Genomic DNA, 13031 nt, shown 5'->3' with positions numbered 1-13031 from the left:
TTACATTGGTGCTAAGTGGTGTGCTGTGGTTAAGTTTTAGATTCATTGGATGATATATGTTGAAGTTATTAATTTATCTTGTTTAGTGCTTATTAAATAGTTTACAATTAAAATAAAAATAAATAAATGTAAAATATGGTTTCTGTACCTTTATATGTGGTTGTTATATCATATAGATACATAATTTAGCTATGTGTTTGTAGAAAATGTCGAGTTTCTTATTTATCTTGCCGTTACATGCTTCTTTGTGATGGAAATTTATCTTTTTCATGGAAATTGCTATACTTATCCAAGTGGCATGAAATTTATACAGTAGACTTTGGAGAGCATATATGAGCTTCTGTAGTTTTCTCAGAATTTATTGTGTACTTTTGATATATGGTTATTACTTTGTCTATTTATCTAAATGAATTAATAAAGACATAAAAAGAATTTATTTAGGGAGGACCATGATATTTTCTAGTATCTCTTTGATGTATTTCAACTATTGGTGAGCTAGGTTTTGCCCAGGTCCAAGTTTGAAACATAAATGAAATGTTATTTGTCTATAATTAAATTATTAGTGATTTCTGGATCAGTTTCTGTAGTTGTGCAATTTCAACCTACTAAACTTATGAATCATGCTTTCATGATAAAAGATGAATTGTAGTAATGTTCATAAGCTTTCCAAAATGTTATGGATCATGAATTTTGGTGATCTAGAACTCTGGTTATAGATGTATGAAGCTTAATGTCTGATTCTGTCCAAGGTCTGGACAGAATTGTTTATTCATACTGTTTGGCCATGTTATCTATTAAATCAGTTCTCGAAGATAATAACAAAGTTGTAGAAAATTATATAAGCTTTCCAGAAAGTCTAATATCACCTTTATTGGATGTTTGGATCTCTAATTATGGTTGAATGAAGTTGTGTATATGCTGCTGTCCTGGTTATGTGTGCAAATAGAGTTGTTTGTTTTTAGCTAGCCTTTACTTAAATAATGAGTTGCTTAATTTCCAAATTAGAATTTGAGTGCTTTTGGGATTGGGTGATGACCTGAGGTCATTATCTTTCAATGACCTTTGGCACTTAATTATTGTTTGATGTTAATACTTAATTACTGCCATTAATATTTAATTAAGGATTGATTAAGATAAATAGAAAACCTAATCATTTTAGGTTTTGTTTGATCTTTGGGATTGATTGACAACCAATGGTTACCTGACATGATATGCTCCTTGGTTATAGATTATTTCATATAAATGATCTTTGTTGCCTGATAGCTACACAACCTTGCTTAATGAAGATGATAAAATTTGCTTAGTAATAATCTATGCTTTGATAACTAAGTTAGTTTGTTTCTATACCGTGAAGGTAAGTTGTACTCGAGGTAGTTATATTTGTTGTTATCATCCAAGAACTTGTAACCTGTCTTTATCATGTCATGAACATCTCATTGATCATGCATATGCACCTCTACGTGTAGACTACGCTCCGGAGGAATCTAATCCTCAGTGGGTTGCTTCCGAGTTTGTGGATCCATCTGGTTTTGCTGAGTTGTCGGACTTCCCTTCCGGCCAAGGCAAGCCCCGGACATTAAACCCTATCCTTGTATTTTCATAAAGTTATTTATATCACTTGAGTTAATATGATGCATTAGGTGAATAGGAGTTGAGTGAATCCTATTTGCTGCATTACCTACCTTGATGATTTCCATATTAACCTTGATACTTGTTTTATGAAAATGCTTAGTATGCTTAGCCCTGCTTATTAGATAAGTTTTCAAATGAGAAAGTTTGAAGGGTTGTTGTGGAATACTTTTATGGTTGATAATGTTCAAGCTTGAGACCGGTCGGTGGACTTGCTTTAAGAATGGAGTCTTAAAGTAGTGTCTCCAACTGTGTCGATTAAGGACCGTACCGTTGATTGGCCTGTTGTGATTGAGACCTTTGAGTACAGCCCACATGCGGCGGTAAGCCTTACCTATAGCTATTCCGATACTTGAGAACGGCTAACCGCGTACTGGGAGTGGAGAGATGGCGAGAGTAGCGTGTACCCACCTTACGGATCTGAGATGACCGGGAAACATCTAGATTGGCTGTAGGATGGTGGTGTACTGTACTCTCGGGTGACGCTGGACCCGTTCTTGTATGGGAGGATCTATAGAAACAGGTTGACATATGCAAGATTAAGTTCTACATATGTCGTGTGGTACTGAATCCCCAGCTGGGTTTAATCGATTCGAATCGCCGTGTTTCCTCGGATATGGAGCCTCAATCCTCACACCACCATATAAGAAAGAGGTGGTTTGCTTATGAAAGTTTGATAATAATTTTGGTTAGTCATAAATGATGATCTTGAGTTAAAACTTGAAAGTAGGTTTTACTCTTAGTAAGCTTTTATGCAAAAGAAATGCTTTGATCTTGCTAAAGCCTTACCTTAAATCCCTATAGCCTGCATACCTGAGTCTTCACCTCTTTTCTAGTCGGTTAAGTCTTGTTGAGTACTTTTGTACTCAGGGTTTTATAACCCCGGTTGCAGGTGCTGACTTAGGCTGCTAATGGAGGTCATGTCGGTGGGCGCGACATGATTTATCCACCTCTTCTACCTTAGAAGCTTCACCTAGGATGCTTCCGCTACTCTACACACCTTTTGGAAATTTAGTTAAGTTTATACTTCATCATATGTTGTAAATTAAATTATAAATCTTCCGCACTCTGATGTAAGTTTTTTTTGTAACAAATGTTGTAATGTTGTGGTAACTCCATGTTGATCCTGTATGAGTTAAAACGTGGATGATTCGGGTTTCCCGAGGACACCCGACAGACTTCTTGAGTCATTTGGAACTCGTGCACGCCAATCAGAAGTCTTTGAGACAACGATGGGTGCATGTGGGCCACTTAATTCAGGAGGTTCTGTCACAGCTGGTATCAGAGCTCATACATGGATCTTCTGCAACATTACTTGTGAAAAACTTCAAAAGGAATTTACAAATTAAAAGTTTTGAGGATAACAACTTATAAATGTTCCTTAACTTTTCTTATGCTTGCTGTCTGAGTTCTGTGAAGACTGTCTGCTGACTCAAATAGAAGGCATTGAAAGGGACTTCAATTCTTCTTCAACAAGCCAAGTGAAGAATCAAACTACTCCAACAATGCTTTGTCAAAAGTCTTGCAACATTCCATCCAGAGCGATGAAGATAGTTTATAAATAAAGCCCTATAATCTACTAACATGATGAAGATAGAGCACTCTCGCCGTTGAGAAGACGTATAGGCGAGCATATTGCATATCATGCATAACATGACAATATAATGATACTTAAAAGCCCCTCCTTATGCTTCAAAAACAGTTATTATTCGTTATAGCTGTTTTATTGATGAATCTCATCATGTACCAGGTTTCGTTACCTGATTGATAATCTTTTACTCCATAAGATCCTAATCCTTGATTCATTTGTTATGCATGTGACCTTCCTTGATTGCATCTAATTCGGACACCTACTACCTCCTTGATGTCATTTGTCAACATTTATGTTGATTGAATGTCACTATGATTGTGTCCTCTTAAGGTACCATGGCCCATAACTTAGGTAACAGCGCCGAAACCTGGGGTCTCCTATGGCTCGCGACCATAAGGAAATACTGCTGGGCGCTCGCTGTTATCAAAGTCTATGATCATGACCCCTTATAGACCCACAACTTAGGTGATCCCACTCTTTGAACTATATTATGGGAATCCATGCCCATATCTCTTTGGAATTACCTAAAGCCCCTGACTTGGATAACCAACATAGATCATTGAAAGCTATTGTAACTGTACTCGATAGTAGGTACCATGATCCGTGATCACGTTATAGCGTCGAACCTTGTAGTCTCCTGTGGACTGCAGCCATAAGGAAATACTACAGGGTCCTCGTTAAACATCGGGATCTCTGGTCATGCTCCACTATAATCTACTGTTAGCGTGCTTTCATCCTCCTTGGAAGCTCATTTGGAGATTCATATCTTTGAATTCTCTAAAAATTCCTGATTGATTACAACTTCTTGTTGATCTTAGTTGTAATTCTCGGACCAATCGTAATTGTTGTATGAACTTCTCAGAAGTTAATGTGCTTGACACATTTCCTTTTCCATTACTCAACCCCACGGGTTTTAGTACCCTGGAAATCTCGGGACGAGATTTCTTTAAGGGGGAAGGGCTGTAACATCCCTGATGTTACGAACACTAAAAATGGATCATGTCATCATAAGCATTGCAAAGCATATTTGTTAAGCACATTATTATGCATCAACCTAAAATAAGTTTATTTTGGTTGATTGTGCTTAGGGAATTAAAGTGTGTTTATCTGGTGAAGTGATGCTCATGATGGTTGTTTAATCCCTAGTTAAGGAGGGTGGTAAAAAAAAAACCTAATTTCAAACATAGTTTTTACCCCCTTTTGTGCAATTCAAAAACCAAGCAAAATTTGAGGTTGAGTTCAAAAGAAAAGTTGTAGGTCTTGTCAAGATGTACAACTTTGGTGTTTTGAGTTTTTGGAGTTTCAATACAAAATTTAAAGTAATTTTGAAAATACAATTTTCCAGAAATTGTCCCCTTTTCCGATTTGAATCCCCAATTCAAAATCTATTTGGAATTTTGAAAAGTGGTCAACATGAAAGTTGTAGGGCTCAAAAAGTTGAACAACTTTCATGTTGGGAGTTTTTCAAGTTGTTTGGAAAAATTAAAAGTAATTTTGGAAATTCTAATCTGCTCCAATTCAAAATTTGGAATTTCCCCAATTTGGGATTTGAAATTCAAACTGTTTTGTCAAATTCGTCATTTTCCACCCAGAATTGGCTTTGGTCACCAAAATAAGATTTGTAGTTTGTAAAATTCTGAATAACTTTTGTTTTGGTGGAATTTTGTCTTCAGTTCAAAATTTAGACGAATTTTGCAAAACCACAAAACTGGTTGGATAAAGCCTGCTACAGTAACCGATGAGGATCACGGGCTGCACTGCCGCCACGACAGACACTGCTGCTCAGGACGCCGCCACGCACCCAGCCACGCAGTTGCTCGCCTGCTTGCGGTCGCGGTGAAGTGGCCGAGCTCCTGGCGTCCTCATCCACTTCTTCCCGTGACCACACCGTGCTGCAATCTCTCTTTTCTCTTTCACGCTCAACGCCGGCGAGCTCCATGCGCTCACAAAATTCGCCTCGCCCGCTCCCTTTCCGCGCCACCAGAGCACCCCAGCAGCTTCGCCAAGAGCTCAGCGATCTTTTGCGCCTCTTACTGCACGCTCTACCCTGCCATAGCACCTATTTCATCCATCCTTTTCAACTTCGGCCGAAAGCGCCGCCACGGAGCCTCCACCGTGGCCAGACCTTTCCAGAGCATCACATGCCCCCTCGTGTGTTGCTCTTGCTTCCTTGTGGCTTGGTGATGCTCATCAACCCATTGTTTGTAACCAGCACCGACGAAGCCGCCAGAGAATCATCTCGCCGCCGGCACGACCACTACTGGTTCGCCCGTGCACGTGGCCAGCGAGCGACGGACTGTCTCTAGCCATTCCAGGGCCAGCTACAGGTGTGGCATGATGCTTCCATGCCCTAGCACCTCTTCCTCGCCACTCCGTTGCCACAGAAATGTATCCCACCGTCAAAACCACAAGCTCTGACGAGCTTCCTCTGTTTTCAGCTCGCGCTAGGGACCTCGTGCAACAATTTGATGTTTCCCAGGGGTCTAATTGCAGAGACTGTGACTCAGGTGAATAGTGCTATAAGGACTTGTTTGTAGATGTTTTGTTAAATCTTTGAAAATTCATATCTGGAGTTTGGAAACTCCAATTTTGGTGAACCAAATTTTGTTGTGCTCCTTGAGATGTCTAGTTTTTATTAAAAATATGAAACTGACCATGTTTTGTAGTAAAATAATTAGTCATGATTTATGTCTTTTAATTATGCTTAAAGGGAAGAAATTCATATCTATTGCTGTATAGCTTCTTTTAAGATGAAACTTTTATGGTAGATTAATGATTATGTGTGTGTGTTGTGGTTAAGTTTTTAGATTCATTGGATGATATATGTTGAAGTTATTAATTTATCTTGTTTAGTGCTTATTAAATAGTTTACAATTAAAATAAAAATAAATAAATGTAAAATATGGTTTCTGTACCTTTATATGTGGTTGTTATATCATATAGATACATAATTTAGCTATGTGTTTGTAGAAAATGTCGAGTTTCTTATTTATCTTGCCGTTACATGCTTCTTTGTGATGGAAATTTATCTTTTTCATGGAAATTGCTATACTTATCCAAGTGGCATGAAATTTATACAGTAGACTTTGGAGAGCATATATGAGCTTCTGTAGTTTTCTCAGAATTTATTGTGTACTTTTGATATATGGTTATTACTTTGTCTATTTATCTAAATGAATTAATAAAGACATAAAAAGAATTTATTTAGGGAGGACCATGATATTTTCTAGTATCTCTTTGATGTATTTCAACTATTGGTGAGCTAGGTTTTGCCCAGGTCCAAGTTTGAAACATAAATGAAATGTTATTTGTCTATAATTAAATTATTAGTGATTTCTGGATCAGTTTCTGTAGTTGTGCAATTTCAACCTACTAAACTTATGAATCATGCTTTCATGATAAAAGATGAATTGTAGTAATGTTCATAAGCTTTCCAAAATGTTATGGATCATGAATTTTGGTGATCTAGAACTCTGGTTATAGATGTATGAAGCTTAATGTCTGATTCTGTCCAAGGTCTGGACAGAATTGTTTATTCATACTGTTTGGCCATGTTATCTATTAAATCAGTTCTCGAAGATAATAACAAAGTTGTAGAAAATTATATAAGCTTTCCAGAAAGTCTAATATCACCTTTATTGGATGTTTGGATCTCTAATTATGGTTGAATGAAGTTGTGTATATGCTGCTGTCCTGGTTATGTGTGCAAATAGAGTTGTTTGTTTTTAGCTAGCCTTTACTTAAATAATGAGTTGCTTAATTTCCAAATTAGAATTTGAGTGCTTTTGGGATTGGGTGATGACCTGAGGTCATTATCTTTCAATGACCTTTGGCACTTAATTATTGTTTGATGTTAATACTTAATTACTGCCATTAATATTTAATTAAGGATTGATTAAGATAAATAGAAAACCTAATCATTTTAGGTTTTGTTTGATCTTTGGGATTGATTGACAACCAATGGTTACCTGACATGATATGCTCCTTGGTTATAGATTATTTCATATAAATGATCTTTGTTGCCTGATAGCTACACAACCTTGCTTAATGAAGATGATAAAATTTGCTTAGTAATAATCTATGCTTTGATAACTAAGTTAGTTTGTTTCTATACCGTGAAGGTAAGTTGTACTCGAGGTAGTTATATTTGTTGTTATCATCCAAGAACTTGTAACCTGTCTTTATCATGTCATGAACATCTCATTGATCATGCATATGCACCTCTACGTGTAGACTACGCTCCGGAGGAATCTAATCCTCAGTGGGTTGCTTCCGAGTTTGTGGATCCATCTGGTTTTGCTGAGTTGTCGGACTTCCCTTCCGGCCAAGGCAAGCCCCGGACATTAAACCCTATCCTTGTATTTTCATAAAGTTATTTATATCACTTGAGTTAATATGATGCATTAGGTGAATAGGAGTTGAGTGAATCCTATTTGCTGCATTACCTACCTTGATGATTTCCATATTAACCTTGATACTTGTTTTATGAAAATGCTTAGTATGCTTAGCCCTGCTTATTAGATAAGTTTTCAAATGAGAAAGTTTGAAGGGTTGTTGTGGAATACTTTTATGGTTGATAATGTTCAAGCTTGAGACCGGTCGGTGGACTTGCTTTAAGAATGGAGTCTTAAAGTAGTGTCTCCAACTGTGTCGATTAAGGACCGTACCGTTGATTGGCCTGTTGTGATTGAGACCTTTGAGTACAGCCCACATGCGGCGGTAAGCCTTACCTATAGCTATTCCGATACTTGAGAACGGCTAACCGCGTACTGGGAGTGGAGAGATGGCGAGAGTAGCGTGTACCCACCTTACGGATCTGAGATGACCGGGAAACATCTAGATTGGCTGTAGGATGGTGGTGTACTGTACTCTCGGGTGACGCTGGACCCGTTCTTGTATGGGAGGATCTATAGAAACAGGTTGACATATGCAAGATTAAGTTCTACATATGTCGTGTGGTACTGAATCCCAGCTGGGTTTAATCGATTCGAATCGCCGTGTTTCCTCGGATATGGAGCCTCAATCCTCACACCATCATCGTAGTAATAAATGAACTTTGGTATAAGAAAGAGGTGGTTTGCTTATGAAAGTTTGATAATAATTTTGGTTAGTCATAAATGATGATCTTGAGTTAAAACTTGAAAGTAGGTTTTACTCTTAGTAAGCTTTTATGCAAAAGAAATGCTTTGATCTTGCTAAAGCCTTACCTTAAATCCCTATAGCCTGCATACCTGAGTCTTCACCTCTTTTCTAGTCGGTTAAGTCTTGTTGAGTACTTTTGTACTCAGGGTTTTATAACCCCGGTTGCAGGTGCTGACTTAGGCTGCTAATGGAGGTCATGTCGGTGGGCGCGACATGATTTATCCACCTCTTCTACCTTAGAAGCTTCACCTATGATGCTTCCGCTACTCTACACACCTTTTGGAAATTTAGTTAAGTTTATACTTCATCATATGTTGTAAATTAAATTATAAATCTTCCGCACTGTGATGTAAGTTTTTTTTTGTAACAAATGTTGTAATGTTGTGGTAACTCCATGTTGATCCTGTATGAGTTAAAACGTGGATGATTCGGGTTTCCCGAGGACACCCGACAGACTTCTTGAGTCATTTGGAACTCGTGCACGCCGATCAGAAGTCTTTGAGACAACGATGGGTGCATGTGGGCCACTTAATTCAGGAGGTTCTGTCACACCCAATGGAACTGTAGATACACCCGATGGAACTACTAGATGAAGTGTATCATATGGAATCTCGCTTCAGTCCAGTTGGAGATAGTATTAGTTTCGGTGCAAGTTAGTTGCATGGTTTGTGCCCAGTGCACCATAGTCTTAGAAATCACTGTGGAAGTTCCCGATGGTACTCCTAGGTGAAGAGGCTCAAGTGAAAGCTCGGTTCGGTCTATTTAGAGATAGTGCTAATCTTGATGAAAGATAGGTGTACGGTTTGCATGGAACGTACCATATTCTCAGAAATCAATTTGGACGCACCCGATAGAACTCCTAGATCATGTGTGTCATATGGAATCTCGCTTCAATCTGTTTGGAGACATTGTTAGTTTAGGTGCAAGATTGGTGCATCGTTTGCGCATAATGCACCATAGGCTCAGAAACCATTATGGAAGCACCTGATGATAATCCTAGGTGAAGAGGCTCAAGTGGAAGGTCGATTCGATCTGTTTGGAGATAGTGCTAATCTTGATGCAAGATAGGTGCACGGTTTGCATGGAACATACCATATGCTAAGAAATCCATTTGGACGCACCCCAATAGAACTCCTAGATGACATGTGTCATATAGAATCTCGCTTTGGTCTGTTTGGAGACAGAGTTAGTTTTGGTGCAAGATAGGTACACAGTTTGCGCCTAATGCATCATAGGCTAAGAAACTATTTTGGATGCACCCGATGATACTCCTGGGTAAAGGGGCTCAAGTGGAAGCTCAGTTTGCTTTGTTTGGAGATAGTGCTAATCTTGATGCAAGATAGGTGCACGAATTGCATCGAACATACCATATGCTTCGAAATATATTTGGAAGCACCCAATAGAACTCCTAGATGACGTGTGTCATATAGCATCTCACTTCGGTCTCTTTGGAGATACAGTTAGTTTCGGTGCAAGATAGGTACACGGTTTGTGCCTAATGCACCATATGCTAAGAAACTATTTTGGACGCACGCGATGATACTCCTTGGTTAAGAGACTCATGTGGAATCTTGGTCCTGTCTGTTTGGAGATAGTTCTAATCTTGATGCAAGATAGGTGCACGGTTTGTATGGAACATACCATATGTTCAGAAATCAATTTGGACACACGCGATGGAACTGTAGATGCACCCGATAGAATTACTAGATGAAGTGTATCATATGGAATCTCGCTTCAGTCCAGTTGGAGATAGTATTAGTTTCGGTGCAAGATAGTATTAGTTTCGCTTCAATCTATTTGGAGACAGTGTTAGTTTAGGTGCAAGATTGGTGCATGGTTTGCGCATAATGCACCCTAGGCTAAGAAATCATTATGGAAGCACCCGATGATAATCCTAGGTGAAGAGGCTCAAGTGGAAGGTCGGTTCGATCTGTTTGGATAGAGTGCTAATCTTGATGCAAGATAGGTGCACGGATTGCATTGAACATACCATATGCTAAGAAATCCATTCGGACGCATCCCAATAGAACTCCTAGATGACATGTGTCATATGGAACCTCTCTTTGGTCTGTTTGGAGACAGAGTTAGTTTTGGTGCAAGATAGGTACACAGTTTGCGCCTAATGCATCATAGGCTAAGAAACCATTTTGGATGCACCCGATGATACTCCTAGGTAAAGGGGCTCAAGTGAAAGCTTAGTTTGCTTTGTTTGGAGATAGTGCTAATCTTGATGCAAGATAGGTGCATGAATTACATTGAACGTACCATATGCTTAGAAATATATTTCGAAGCACCCAATGGAACTCCTAGATGACGTGTGTCATATAGAATCTCACTTCGGTCTCATTGGAGATAGTGTTAGTTTCGGTGCAAGATAGGTACAGGTTTGTGCCTAATGCACCATAGGCTAAGAAACTATTTTGGATGCACGCGATGGTATTCCTTGGTGAAGAGGCATGTGGAATCTTGGTTCTGTCTATTTGGAGATAGTTCTAATCTTGATGCAAGATAGGTGCACGGTTTGCACGAAACATACCATATGCTTAGAAATCAATTTGGACACACCCGATGGAACTGTAGATGCACCCGATGGAACTACTAGATGAAGTGTACCATATGGAATCTCGCTTCAGTCCAGTTGGAGATAGTATTAGTTTCGGTGCAAGATAGGTGCATGGTTTCTGCCCAGTGCACCATAGGCTCAGAAACCGTTGTGGAAGTTCCCGATAGTACCACTAGGTGAAGAGGCTCAAGTGAAAGCTCGGTTCGGTGTGTTTGGAGATAGTGCTAATCTTGATGCAAGATAGGTGTACGGTTTGCATGGAACATACCATATTCTCGGAAATCAATTTGGACGCACCCGATAGAACTCCTAGATCATGTGTGTCATATGGAATCTTGCTTCAATCTGTTTGGAGACAGTGTTAGTTTAGGTGCAAGATTGGTGCATGGTTTGCGCATAATGCACCATAGGCTCGGAAACCATTATGGAAGCACCCGATAATACTCCTAGATGAAGAGGCTCAAGTGGAAGGTCGGTTCGATCTGTTTGGAGATAGTGCTAATCTTGATGCAAGATAGGTGCACGGTTTGCATAGAACATACCATATGCTAAGAAATCCATTTGGACGCACCCCAATAGAACTCCTAGATGACATGTGTCATATGGAATCTCGCTTGGTCTGTTCGGAGACAGAGTTAGTTTTGGTGCAAGATAGGTACACAGTTTGTGCCTAATGCATCATAGGCTAAGAAACCATTTTGGATGCGCCCGACGATACTCCTAGGTAAAGGGGCTCAAGTGGAAGCTCAGTTTGCTTTGTTTGGAGATAGTGCTAATCTTGATGCAAGATAGGTGCACGAATTGCATGGAACGTACCATGTCCTTCGAAATATATTTGGAAGCACCCAATAGAACTCCTAGATGACGTGTGTCATATAGAATCTCACTTCGGTCTCTTTGGAGATAGTGTTAGTTTCGGTGCAAGATAGGTACACGGTTTGTGCCTAATGCACCATAGGCTAAGAAACTATTTTGGACGCACGCGATGGTACTACTTGGTGAAGAGGCTCATGTGGAATCTTGGTTCTGTCTGTTTGGAGATAGTTCTAATCTTGATGCAAGATAGGTGCACGGTTTGCATGGAACATACCATATGCTCAATAATCAATTTGGTCACATCTGATGGAACTGTTGATGCACCCGATGGAACTACTAGATGAAGTGTAGTCATATGGAATCTCACTTCGGTCCAGTTGGAGATAGTATTAGTTTCGGTGCAAGATAGTTGCATGGTTTGTGCCCAGTGCACCACAGACCGAATCACATTTTGCGCTTAATGCATCATAAGCTAAGAAACCATTTTGGATGCACCCGATGATACTCCTAGATAAAGGGGCTCAAGTGGAAGCTCAGTTTGCTTTGTTTGGAGATAGTGCTAATCTTGATGCAAGATAGGTGCACGAATGTGGGGGTATAAACCCCTATACCCTTACGGCTAGACTTGGGCCAGGAGGCTTGGCCCATCACGAAGACAGTCCGAGGCTTGATCTAACTGCTCGGAGTTTCACGCAAGGAAACAAGACGTGGAGATCAAGCCGGATTCTAGTCGGTTAGAATAGGAATTGATATTGTACTATCTATGGCAACTGTAACCGACTAGGATTAGTTTCCAGATCTGTAACTCTGGCCTTTGGACTATGGAAGCACCCGATGATAATCCTAGGTGAAGAGGCTCAAGTGGAAGGTCGGTTCGATCTGTTTGGAGATAGTGCTAATCTTGATGCAAGATAGGTGCACGGTTTGCATGGAACATACCATATGCTAAGAAATCCATTTGGATGCACCCCAATAAAACTCCTAGATGACATGTGTCATATGGAATCTCGCTTCGGTCTGTTTGGAGACAGAGTTAGTTTTGGTGCAAGATAGGTACACAGTTTGCGCCTAATGCATCATAGGCTAAGAAATCATTTTGGATGCACCCGATGATACTCCTGGGTAAAGGGGCTCAAGTGGAAGCTCAGTTTGCTTTGTTTGGAGATAGTGCTAATCTTGATGCAAGATAGGTGCACGAATTGCATCGAACGTCCATATGCTTAGAAATATATTTGGAAGCACCCAATAGAACTCCTAGATGACGTGTGTCATATAGAATCTCACTTCGGT

The 13031-nt window shown here is 39.6% G+C and overlaps 1 long non-coding RNA gene across 1 annotated transcript; it reads left to right on the top strand.

Moving 5' to 3' along the window:
- The first annotated feature begins 5173 nt into the window (after window positions 1-5173).
- On the top strand, window positions 5174-7492 carry LOC110431516. The gene is made up of 3 exons (XR_002448956.1): window positions 5174-5547; window positions 5659-5727; window positions 7454-7492. It is a non-coding gene; the product is annotated as an uncharacterized LOC110431516 (long non-coding RNA).
- The last annotated feature ends 5539 nt before the right edge of the window (window positions 7493-13031 follow it).

The sequence above is a fragment of the Sorghum bicolor genome, unplaced genomic scaffold (genome assembly GCF_000003195.3).
Source record: "Sorghum bicolor cultivar BTx623 unplaced genomic scaffold, Sorghum_bicolor_NCBIv3 super_46, whole genome shotgun sequence".
In the NCBI taxonomy this organism is placed as follows: domain Eukaryota; kingdom Viridiplantae; phylum Streptophyta; class Magnoliopsida; order Poales; family Poaceae; genus Sorghum; species Sorghum bicolor.
This window is presented reverse-complemented; position numbering and strand designations above follow the sequence as displayed.